Source organism: Ruditapes philippinarum, unplaced genomic scaffold (genome assembly GCF_026571515.1).
Source record: "Ruditapes philippinarum isolate M1 unplaced genomic scaffold, ASM2657151v2 ctg3269_1_1_1_1, whole genome shotgun sequence".
Lineage (NCBI taxonomy): Eukaryota > Metazoa > Mollusca > Bivalvia > Venerida > Veneridae > Ruditapes > Ruditapes philippinarum.
Window position 1 is genome coordinate 145,721 of NW_026856682.1, and position 13,936 is coordinate 159,656.

The 13,936-nt window shown below is 32.5% G+C and overlaps 1 protein-coding gene across 1 annotated transcript in view; it reads left to right on the forward strand.

The window, feature by feature from the left end:
- The first annotated feature begins 3,885 nt into the window (after positions 1 to 3,885).
- LOC132747327 (uncharacterized) overlaps positions 3,886 to 13,936 on the forward strand; it is a 92,032-nt gene continuing 81,981 nt past the window's right edge. Inside the window, exon 1 of the mRNA XM_060736678.1 lies at positions 3,886 to 4,165. The gene's annotated coding sequence lies outside the window, so the exon portion shown is untranslated. The remainder of the gene's footprint in view (positions 4,166 to 13,936) is intronic.

The window sequence follows — 13,936 nt, forward strand, 5'->3', positions numbered from 1 at the left end:
GTTTAGGGTAGAAGCCCGCGTGTTCTAAATAGCTATGACACTTTGTGATCCTGATTTCAAACATATCAAGACCTAACAAAATAAAATTATATCAACTCATTTTTTGAAAATAATACACGGTTTATTTCTTTGGAAATTGAAATACAGTTTTTACTTAATTATTATATATTTTCAGAGCATTTCAATAATCAACCATTTTGTGTTTGCACCAATATATCTTTTCTTTTATTTTAACGGAATGATACATGTACAAAAAGTAAAAACAAAGTATTTTTATCAATAACGTAGTTGTTTGTCCGATTGAAGTAATATTTTTGAAATTCCTTCATTTTTCATAAAACCCCGTTTTACTCTTTCTAATATATGTTTAACGTACGTACAATATTTAATAGCATAATGAGTAAAACAAACTATCAAATCATACTTTGAGAAATGTTTTAAATATTTACAATCCATGGGAAATGCTGATGTATGTATGCAAATATGTGAAGGATCTCCTTGGCCGAGAAGATAATGTCACCTACTTGAAATTCACGACCGTGGATATAACTCCTATTAAAGAATTTTGATTCTTTCTTTTGAGAAAGCTATCCTGCTAGCTTACGGAACGTCGATGGCTCTACTCATGAACCGGCTCGTACTTTACATACGGCACGACGGGGCACCTGAGATTTTCCTGCAGAAGTAAAGCTGAAAAGCTATCGAATTAGCTATGAAGATTTTATCAAATTACACTATTTTATCCATTACAGAATAAAAGAAAATATTTTGTTAGTTATTAGAACCGGTCGGAGGTCAAAAGAGACAAAAAGTATTACGGTCAATTTAAAGTAATAAAAGTAACTGACCAATCATAAACGGGGTGTTATATCTTTATGAAATTAGACAAACACTTGCAGTGTTCTATCAAGCGTTGCGACACGGATCATTTTCAGTAGGATGCGTCATTTTGAAAACAATCATGGCGGACGGATCGTTGGCGCAGAAGCGGAAACAATTTTAGCATAAATATATTATTTCATGATTCAATGGTTGTGGGAGAAAGGCCTAAATATTTCGAACGATATCAAGGCAATAGATACGTAAATACCAAAACCATGCTGTTGGCAGATGGATACAGAAATTAAGAACGGCTGAAGAAGCCTTTTTCTAAAGCATCCATCATTCTGAAAGACAGCGGTCAGCAACTGACGATATAAATATAAATACTGAAAAAGTGTCATTAATTTTAATTAATATAAGATCGAATAATAACTTTACTAAAAATGACTTAGCTGCTAAAATTGGAGCCATGAACAACAAGGAACAGTTAGCTTATTATCTGAATACCAAATGGTTTACGCATCACAATTACAATCACAAACTGTAACCAAATGAACTAAATTTTATTAAGAGACCATTTCATTTCGAGAACCACTATTTTACATTCTTTTGAGGGGTCTCTTAATACAATGTCGATTTTACGTTTTTAACAGCATGTTCAAAGCCATTAGTCACTCACCATTGATTCATTTTAGTAATTTAACAGTTACGTTACTTGTCTTATCAATATTCATATTAGTACAAAATGATTTATATTAGTCAAGTTAAACATTTAAATGACACACTGTAGAACTGCGGTTCTCAGTTTCTGAGGAGTTCGAACAAGTTTTGTGACGGACGGACGGAGAGACAAACAGACGACGAAGAAGTGATATATGTATGTCGCCACAACTCTGTAAAGGCGAAACACAAAAATTGCGGCCTTGACAATCATATCAACAGCATATGGTTCCTGACCATGTTTTTGATTTTTGGTGATCACATTACAAATCACAAAAACAAATTATGCTGAAAATGCACATCACAATAAAGACCACCAGTCATTTAAACAAATTCCAAAAAATCCATTTGAAGCTGTGGCTTCAATAACTGTGGTGATCATGTGTGAACCTCATACCAATGAAGATACATGTACTTCATACGAAATAAAGAGGGACAATCTGCTGCACTCGTTACTTTTATTTTGGATCGAGAAAAAATGTTCGAGTGTACAATGTGACGTCATTTATTCATATTGTGCCTCGTGTTCGGCGGGCCGATTACGATTATGAATTTTGGGTCCCCGGCCGCAAACTCATAATTAGTCACTTGACACTCATAATCAGCAACATTTCAAAGTCAGTTTTTAAGTGTATATAGTAAGAAGTGCATGAAAGGGAAATTAGGTTTTTAGCACGGATCGTTTGATTTTATTATTACAACTTAAGCTAGTTTTGTACAAGCACGGTCTCATTAAAAATGAAAGGCCATAAGTGACAATTTTATTCCGATAAAATTCTACAGTACAGTATTGGACTTTTTAAGTGTGTATATACATACAGGAAGCAACTCTGTATAAGTAATTGTAGACTCTTCATTAGGCCTTTAGAACAATGTCAACGTGACAGAAGTATTAAGTAGATCTTATTAGATATAGTGCTACTATCAATTGTATATCAGAGATTCATACACGTTATAGATGGTCAGGAAGGTGATAATCGGTTGTAAAATGAATTAAGCATTTTGGCTGAAGTCTTTGGGAACGTTATTTTTTACGGACCGATTATCACCTTTAGGCCCTACTTTGCCGTTTATTAACTTCTTATTAAAGATCCTGTATGCTTTGTGATTGATATTTTTACTGTCTGTATACGTGTGTGTGTATTTGCGTTTATTTATACTCGCCACCGGTTGCCCATATGGGCGAGCCCTCCAGAAGAGTATTAGTCATTTTATTTTTCGAAGGATAGTGCAATTACAGATACAGAAAGATGCCCCAATTCCAGAAGCTTCTCCTGGTTCTTTAGCGTGCCAAGTGTTTAAGCACCCATACACGGGACCTCGATTTAAAGTCTCATCCGAAAGACTGATTAGTAATTTTAGTTGGCCAGCCCGGGAATCGAACCCACAATGTCGAGATTGCAAGTCTCGCGCTCTAACCACTGTATACCACACTTGCAAAAGAATATATATGTATATAATTATGCAAATAAAACAATTTTCAAACATCCAAGAATATGTAAAATGTGTACTGCAAATATTTGTGCACATTATATGTAATCAATAAATTGCATGCATTCATTTCTTATTGGAACATTTGACTGGGAATTTATAGAAAATAACTTTCTAATTACCTCCCTTTATTTACATGAAATGTTAAATTGGGTAATATCGTTATAAATAATGCTTTTTGGAACTTACAATATTGACAAATCTTAATTGAGGATCATATTTTTGAAATAAAACCATGAAAAAATTGTGTTACAGGATCTTTAAGGCAACGACAGGGTAAACACACCTTGAAATATAAGTAGGGTAAACGCGCCATGTAGACGGCGACAGGGTAAAACATACTTACTTTATAAGCAGCGATAAAGTAAAACCTTCATGTAAGCAGTCAAAAAGCTAACACGCCATGTAGGCAGCAAGAGGGCAAAAACGAAAGACTGTTAACTAGCAATGTAAGCAGTGACAGAGTAAATAATCCATGTGTTTAGTAAGAAGGTTAACTCGCCAAAGGTTTAACACGCCATGTAGGCACTGAGAGAGTGAGTGTTATGGTATAAAGAAAGATAACGTATTTAGAAACATTTCAACTAGTAATTAAGTTACGTCCCTTCAATTGTAATTCTATTGCTATGTTGTACTGTATATTTAACATGCTCCTCTCCGATACTTTATGTTAACACGCCTAGTGAGCATGGAGAGGGTTCGCCATGTTGACTTTAGGAAGTAATACTGTCATGTATTAATAAGCATATTTGAAGGTTAACTATTTATATCATTTTTCAGCCAATGAACGTAATGTTATTTTTGTCAAACAGTAAGATCAAAAATCATACAATAACCTTATCCGAAGTTTGACGGAAAGGGCCGAGAAGATGCGATTGGATCATAACTGTGAATTTACAACAACCTTTCAGTGTTTTTATTTTAAGAATATTTGTTAAATTTTAATAAATATTTTATCTCATTGTGTTAACTTTTACGTGTTAAATATGAAATACTGATTAAACTATGAAATACTGTTAAACATAAAACCACAAGATGTTCTTCGATAAGCATAACCCCATATAGGGGTATATTTCAAAATGTGTTGGATTCAAATTTGGATATGAATTAATTCCAAACGTAACTAACAAAGGTAAGTACTTTAGAAACATGCTAAAATATATACATGCAAGAAAAATATGATAAAGGTTGGGCATTTATGTGAGGATTTTTTAAAATACCAAATGAGCCGCGTCATGACAAAACCAGCATAATGGGTTTGCGACAAGCATGGATCCAGACAAGGCTGCGCATCTGCGCAGTCTGATCAGGATCCATGTTGTTCGCTTACAAACCCTATAACAAGTAGAGAAACTGATAGCGAACAGCGTGCATCCTGATCAGACTGCGCAGATGCGCAGGCTGGTCTGGATTCATGCTGATCGCAAACCCATTATGTTAGTTTTGTCGTGACACGGCTCAAATTATATCTTGATATCCATCGCTTAAGGACAATATTCATAGTAACAATTAATTTGTTGAAAGTATCATGGACATTTTTTAAAGTCTTAGTTTGTAGAATATTAATTGGTTGTCTACCGTTAACAAAATATGTTTAACGTGAAGTACTTTATCTCCATTAGCAACCCGCATGCCCACGTAGGACGGTATAATAGTAGAATGTTTACTTAGCAACAAAATGGCCGACACGCGACAATTTAATCAATAATGTATCGATTGCGCTTGAAATAAATACTAATAGGCATGCTATTTGAAATTCGCTTCGCGGTTCAAATTGATATTTGAATGGGTATAATTGATATATAGAAAAATTATCACATTCCCTGATAAACGTAATAATGACAATTTATTAAATGATTTATTATTGAGAAGACAACCTTTTCAGACCTTTAATACAATGTAACAGGATATATGCTATATTTTTATTTCGGTGAAACATTAACATTATATTTACATTTTGTATATTTTAAAATGTGGCATGTAATCTCGAATATCCTCCCTCCCCCCACCCCGCGAAATATAGCTGTTCGACAGACGCTTTTGACGATTTATGGCTTCGAATTTCAATGTCAATAATGGAATCATTTAGAAAAAACAAACGAAAATGTCGTGAAGGTGACTGCGTAAAAGACTGCGAGAGTGTTGCAATGCTTGCTCAGCGATATTAACTGTATGATTGTGATAATGACAATGAGTGTATGATAATTATTAACCTCTAAATTATTTATGATTTAAAAGACGATTATGATTTTGTAAATGACGATAACTGAATAAAGGGAACCAATAAGAGTCAGACAATGATAATGATGAAAGTGTTATAGCAAATCATTAAAGATGCTGCTGATGATAATTATGATGATGATGATGATGATGATGATGATGATGATGATGATGATGATGATGATGATGATAATGATGATGATGAAGATGATGTGACATCAACAGCTCAATTATGATAATTATAATGACGATGATGTTGTGATTTTATCAGTCTAGCAACCTAAGGTTGGCAGCGTATCAACTTAAAGAAAAAAAAAACACGAAAAGGGTCGAAAATATATCAGTAGCACTTTGTTAGACACTGTCACGTCTTTTTTCAATAGCGGGATCTTTATTTTATATGATATTCATCTTTTAAGCTTTTTATTCTGGCGCATCATCGAAATTTGTGAAGTTGGTATCCTACCAGCCTTACGAAAACTAAGAATATTAAAATCAAAGACATTATAAGTATTTCCGCCTTTTTAAATACAGTAATCTTTAAATTTTAAGATGTTGAACTTTTTGGAAAAACATTCTGACACTTCGAATTTGTGAAGTTAGCAACCTAGCAACCTGGCAGCCCAAATGGAACTAAGGATGCAACAAATATGAAAACGGACGAAAATGCATCAGTAGCACTTCCTAATGTCATTTCATGCCTTTTACAATATCGTGATTTTTATTGTTTTAAGGTGTTGAACTTTTTTTCTTTATTCTGATGCATCTTCGTAACTTGTGAAGTTAGCTGCCTAGCAGTCTAAAGAATTGAGAACATTACACACATAATAACGCATTTCTGACCGTTTTCATGTTTGTATTATCCTTAGTTTTCTTTAAGCTGCCTGGTTGCTAGGCTGTTTGGCTGCTAACTTCACAAATTTCGAAGATGCGCCAGAATGAAAAGAAAATGTAAATAGGCGTGGAATGATCTAAGGAAGTGTCACTTATGTATTCCGGCCGTTTCCATGTGTGTTATATTATTAACCTTCACACATTTTGAAGGGTTAGAATAAAAACCACTAAAGTTCAACATCTTAAAAAATAAAGATCATGATTTCCAAAAATATGCGTTGATTTATCTAAAGGAGTACTATTGATGCATTTCCGACCGTTTTTTTATGTGTGTACTATTCTTAATTTTATTCAGGTTGCTAGACTGCTAACTTCACAAATTTCGAAGCGTCAGAATTAAAACCACTAAAGATCAACATCTAAAAAAAATACAGATCATGATATTGAAGAAAAAGCGTCGAATGCTATAAGGAAATGCTACTGATGCATTTATTTTCATGTTTGTAAAATGTTAAGTTTTCTTAATACTTAATACTAGGCCATCAACTTCACGAACATAAACAAACAATATATCGTTGATAAATACAGGTTACTTGATTGTAAATGTTACATGTCACAAAATTGTGTTTCTTTTTCACAAAAGTCTGAAGAGGTAGTTAGGAATGCACATCTTTTTTTAAATAAGACACACAATTGACTAGTGAACACCCCTCCTCCCTCTCAAAAACACCGAAAACAAAAACAAAAAATTAAAGACGTTTATATTGTATTTTTCTGTGAACAATGTTGTCGATGACTGACAATTTTAAGATAAATAAAGATTACTTATTATAAGAGCAGACTTGCAAATACATTGTAAATATCAAGTAGCCACACATACAAACCAAACAAAGTCTAAAAAAAATTTGGCGGAGAATATTTTGCATTTCCATTTCGTTGTGTTGTGAGCTTTAAAAAAATACAACCTTGAAATCGTCTGTCGTGCACTTGCAATATTGCAATATTTAATAGTCTGAAAAAGAAAATTGACTACAAATCGTTTTCTTTGAAAGGAAGAAAATAATCGGATTCAAGTAATATAGTCATTATTTTATCAATACAAATATGTAATTGATTCAATGAACACATTCCGAATAGAATTGACTGATTTTCGTTCTGTTTAAAATGAAACTCGCCATTGGTCTGTATTATTAAAATCGTGTCTCAATTCATTAGATATGTGACGCAAAAATACCCCCACACAAGAAAGCCAAAGAAGAACTCCTTGAGCTTAACAAAAGAAAACTAAATGTTTGAAAGTAATTAGGTATAAGATTATCGAAACGCATACAAGTGTAAAATCAATATGTCAGTAGTTTGTATTGTATTAACGTAGCGACAGTGTAAAATAACGCTATCATGTGTCCCTTTAAAATTAAAATAAATACCTGTCACAGCAAGACAAGATTGAAAAAACACCTCAACGGATCGCATTCCTATATAATGATTTAAAAGCTTCACGCACGCAAGACTATAATGACTGGTTTAGACAAAGATATAAGTTAACATTCATTTACTGACTTTACCAATGATTTTATGCCTGTATTAATTGATAGTTTGTTTTATCAATGTACATGCAAGTGGAATCATTTGTCTAATGTACTTTATATTTTTATATTTAGTTATAACATTTCTTTATAATTAAAAAAATGCTATTCCATTGCAAATATCAAAATACCAATATTGTTGATAAAAGTACCATACACACCTCTTTTATAACAAAGTCAATAGAACAAAAACATTTCTGACTTTTTTCTATGTAGCAAACACGTTCACGTGATTAAAAGAATTCACTTTTGATCATTTCTACTGTAGCGACTTCAGGACAATTATTTACTTTTTTATAAAAATGTACTTCAACTGCGCCCAACTCGCAAACACCATAGAAATATTATTTATCCAGCAAAACCTCTAACGTTTTGTACCAGTAGAAATATAGACAGGTATACTAAATTAGTAATTTCTAGAAATTTCTACAATAAGACACTCAATAAAATGTTACAACTGCGTATTTACATACTAGCTTTATGCATGTTATATAAAGGGTAGGTAGGTAGGTAGGTAATTGATAGATAGTTAGATAATTGCCGAGTCGTTAAGGTCGTTGACATCAAACCACTTGCCCCTCACCTCTGTGGTTTCGAATCCCGACAAGAACTTTGGATTCTTTCATGTGAGGAAGCTATCCAGCTAGCTTACGGAACGTCGGTGGTTCTACTCAGGTACCCGTTCGTGCCTGAAATAATGCACGGAAGGGCACCTGAGGTCTTCCTCCACCAGTAAAGCTGGAACGTCGCGATATGACCTATACTGTGTCGATGTGACGTAAAACCCAAAACAAAACAAAACAAAAAGTTAGATAATTTATTGACGTGTACATTTAGTACATAGTCATTTCACATATATTTGTATAGTACAATCAAACACAATATCATGGTTCATGAACAAAAGTTGTAGTACTATTATAGTAATTGTTTTCACAGGGAATTTTTTGTTTTTCATGAGACAAATATTTCATGCGTCACCATTGATACAATGACCTCAAAACAATAGACAACATTGACTTGCCATAAGCAATGTCCCTTTTGGTTTTAAATGTTTATCTTTATTCGTCCTGAGTAATTGATATGACAAGGAATCTACACATAGTGCGACTGTTACATTATCCTTTGACCTCAAAATCGATAGCAGACATTTACATTTCATGAGTAACCTACACACTAAATCTTAACAATAAGTCATGGTGACCTTTTTCGGCCTAATGGCTGCCAAATGACTAAGAGTCATCTGCTAGTTATGACAAACCTCCAAACAAGCCCTCCTGATTATTGTCCAAGCGTTCCCCAGTTATTGATAGGAAAAACTTTTAAGTCCATTTTAACCATGGAGATCTGCTGACCTCTTATTCCATATGGGACATTTATTATTTATAAAGAACGTTCACACACAATCTCTAAGATTATTGCCTACTTACATTCTTGCATGCTAAATCATAAGACTTTATGTTAAAGCGGTCCTAGTTACTGGTTATACAATCTATCGGACTCAAGCCACCGCAACATTCACCCTCGAAATCAAGAGGGATCATCATCTAATGGCAATTGGAAATGTTCTTACAAAGCAACATTAATTACGACTTATTACTTCTCAAGTCTTTTATCGGACAAGAATATTTGTGTCGAACGAACGTGTACGGCAAAATAAGTATGAGAAAGCGATAAAAATTAAGAGTAGTATTTTAGGTTTTAGAATTATTATCCAATGTATTTTTAGTGAAAATTCATATTTTACGAGTATATATAAAAATGCTCGCAATTGTGTAGAGTAAAACATGTGACGAGACATGTGGTCTTATAAGAACCTGTTCAAGAATACCTAACATTTAATAAAAATGAATATAACCCGTTTAAAAGATCGTTTAAGGACAATGACGGTTTTGTTTGATATATATTTTAATATGATAATATTTCTGTCATGAATTATTTTAAACGTTTAATAACGAAAGATAAATCGCTAACAAAAAGTATAGGTTATACGTTTATCAATAACGAACGATCCATGACCAAGGTTTGCCTTTTGAAGAATTGAAAGATCGATATGGTTGTTATGAATGTATTAGTATTGAATTTTTGTATATTTAAGGCTCGTCAAATGATATTTGAATCTTTTCAAAGTCTATGCCTATTCTACAATAGATAAATGTTCACGTTTTGAAATAAATATCAAAGATCTCAGATAATTCATACATTGATGATTTGTATTGTATGAATTGAGTGTAGTCGTGCGTTAAACCTGTTTTTACTCAAATATAGATTTCTTTAGAGATTATATTAATTTTCTTTAAAAGCAATATCTTCTTATTGATATCAAGTTCACAGCTGCTGATTTAAAATATGAATAACCTAACCAAGTAATCTCATTAATAAGAAATTCTCAGATTAAAAAAAACACATTTGTATCTGTCAATTTCCTATCATATTTATTACTCTATCATCATGTTCCAAACCAAATGATTTATTGGGGAGTGGTTCATAGAAATTGTCTCTCAAATATTTCGACATTTGAAATCGATGTCAATGATATAATACCAACGAAAATTAACTTTTTCAAATGCATGAAAACGATTATCTTGGTGATTATGTGTGGTAGAACATTGACTTACAAAGAATATGTGATGTTATTCGATGACTTTTGAAAAATATGTATATGGTATATGACCTACCTGCTTGACATCGCAAAGTTTTATAAAAATATGAGAACAAATATCTGTAAGGTGGGGCGGATTACAGCGAACTCCGTCCCAAACATAAAATGATTTGTTCCACATTGTGTTTTACTGGTAATCAATTTATGATCTTGAAATCTTCTTTACAAATATTGGATATATTGTTCATATTGACCACAATTCTCATTAACTTTTTTTGTGTTTTTGGAGGGGCTCATTTTGTAAAATCTGTGTAAACTCAAGATTCCAGATTGAACACCAATTGTAAAAATGACACTGTATCAAATACTATCACTTTTCATGTTGTTGTGTTTTGTTTTTTTTGTTTTTTTTTAACTTAGGGTGTTCAGATATTTGTAAACTTAATGAAAAAGGAAACTGTTTAATATAACTCCTTTGTCGGCATAAGATTTGTTAATATACCAGCAATTTTTCCACAAACTTAGCTGCAAGAGTGATGTAAAATGAATTGAAAGTTTTTATTTTAAAATATCTAAAACACGGGATTGATCGTCTTTTTTATAGGTTACCTTATTTGAAACCACTTGCCCCTCACCGCTGTGGGTTCGAATCCCGAAGGGGAGTTTTGATTATTTCATGTGAGAAAGCTATCTAGCTAGCTTACGGAACGTCGGTGGTTCTACTTAGGTACCCGTTCGTGCCTGAAATAATGCACGGAAGGGCACATGAGGTTTTCCTCCACCAAAAAAGCTGGAACGTCGCCATATGACATATACTGTGTCGGTGTGACGTAAAACCCAATCAAACTAACAAAAAAATAAACCTTTTTTGAATGAAGGGACGTAAACTCCCCTCCCCTGAATATTAATTAAAATGCCGACAGTATTGATGTTCTTTCCTAAAATAATATATGTTGTCCGGCACAGAAGTCAAAGAGTTTTGCTCTTTATTCTTTCGACATACAGTCTTTTGACCGAGAAAATAAATACAAACACTGTAACAGAAAGCATGTCAATCAACTTTAAATAAGACTGTTTAGATATCTAGCTTCAGACATGATCAGAAAATTACAAAAATATTTTATTTAGTTTGTCATATAGGAAAGACCTCAAGGTAATCGCCAATATTTTCCTAAAACTATTGCTCTATTTAAAGGTTTTCTTTACAGGTGTATGTTTTCGACAAAATTCGATATGCACATATTCAATAATTTGACTAATATTTGTTACCCATAGCATAAAATTGGTTTTATTATATGGTCAAAATACATTACGTGGAAAATGTCTGTAAGGTTTATTATTATGTTTTAACTATGATATTGTCTTTTTAGATTGAGATGTTATTTTTTCCTGAGAATGAGTCGATGATAACTGAGGACTAAAAATGCGTCCCATATACTTGCACATGGATGTTATATTTAAGCTTTTACCTCGGAAGTACCATTTCTTATATTTTACAAAGGACCACCTTTACGGAAAACAATAACTTCAGTTTTATCAAGACATTTTAAGAATCTTGGAAATAAAAAAGTCACAACGTGGAAGGTTAGAGCATACTGGGTCGATATAAAGGGCATGTGTTTTATACATAATGTAACAATACTTATGGAACACTTTTTGTATATATCAACAGTTATTTTCGAGAAAAATAATCCGATTTCCTCCGTAAGTAACTGTGTCCTTCAAAATAAAATCCAGAGCAGATATAATCTAGCTTTTATTCTTTTTTTGCATTGTATTCACATTTTGGGGTGTTTTTTTATTAATCAATGTGTACTCTTTGGGGCGTTGACGGAAACCAGTTAATATTTATTGTTAATGTCTTTTATTCCCTTTTGTGATTTATTCCTAAATTTTCCCTCATAAAGGGTGAAAAATTTCACCTTTAACTTGTTAAAGTAATAAATTATTAATTTAAAATTTTTAGGGTAGTATTTAAAGACCCTTTTTTTTCATTTGTAAATAAAGGGAAAACAAATTTTTTAAAAAAATCCTCAAAAAAAGTTAAAAAAATAAACTAAAATTATTTTTTCCCCAAACCTTTACGTTTGCAAAAAAGTGTAATAACCCTTTGCCTTTAAAATATTTTTTTTTCATAAAATTTTTCCCCCTTTTTCTTTTAAATATATTCCCAAATTTAAATTTTAATTTTTGTAAAAACGAAATTTTTTTTTGGGACAATTTAAAAAAATAAAAAAATATCCGTTCTGTTTTTTTGGGTTTAACAAATCCCTAATTTTGAAAGAAAATTAGCCTTTTAAATGGGTTTTTAAATTTAAAGTTTAAAAAGAGACTTTGTTGAGGTTTAAATGTATGTAGTTCAATACAAGACAGCATTATCTGTGCGAATCCTCCCGAAAACTTTAAGTCTGATTTACATTATGCAAGCGCAATTACCGGAGCGGAAAATTTTGAAACTCCTCTCGCAAAACATCAAAAGGTAACCAGCAAATTTATAGAATTTTTAACTAGTTAGTCATTGAATGTAAAGTTATATTCACCGGAAGATGATATATTGATCGAAGCGACAGACATTCTGTATATCTTTTCTATACATATCTGTACCATTTTGTTAAAGGTTGTTTTATACTTTTTACTTTACATAAATTACAGAAATCAGCGCACACTAACAAATGATCACTGAAAATTTAAAAGTATTGATTAAGTTGAAATTTTAAAAGTATTGATTAAGTTGATCAGTGAAAAGAATTCAAAAGAAAGAAAACAGTACTAATCTATAAATATAGGCATGAGTCATCCCCTCAAAGTCACTTTAATTTAATAAGTTAAAATGGTGGGGGCGCTGAAACAAAAACACGATAATTAGCGAAGGCGCGGGGCGAAGTTAAAAAAAAATAAAACTTCGCCCCGCGGGGGCGCGGAGCGAGATTATGTCGAGCGCTCCCGCTAATAAGCGTGTTTTCGCTCCGCGCCCCGCCGTTTTATTTCTTAAACTCGGCCCCCCGTCCCCGCTTATAATCGTGTTTTAGCCCGCGCCCATGACATTTTAACTTGATAATTCTCAATTTTTCGCTGACAAACCAAAATAACATTTGATATATAATCACATTCAGGCCATGAACTTCCAGGAAAAGTCTGACATTTAATATCAGTTTTGCTAAACAAGTAGCACAACTGTTTAAAAATTCATTTCAGTAATGTCATTTTTCATGTATAATATAAACTGGGGTATGTATAGACCTACGGTTTTAAAAATGATATTTTACCTTTGGCAAGAAATCAATGTGATGGATTTCTGTTGAATTCAAACTTACTCTAAAAACATTGAATCTTAGAAACATTTTAATGCCATTCTGAGCTTTTTGTTTATGCTCGATCATCAGGGAAGTTAGTTATAATATATATGACTATAGGACATTATTTTGTTTTGTTTTATTAAGAAACAACTTTGCTTTCCTCTTCAAATATAAGTATTGTTGACACTCTGTGTAGAAAACATGTGTTTCATCGGTCGGATATTGTGACGTGGTTTGATAATTTGGCGGTGGCAAACGATCATGATATTACACATTATCTTATTTATTTAACAGAAATAAGTTTAGTTAAATTGGAACTGAAACGACAAAGAATGTCTGAAATCATTAACAAAAGACCACTGAAAATT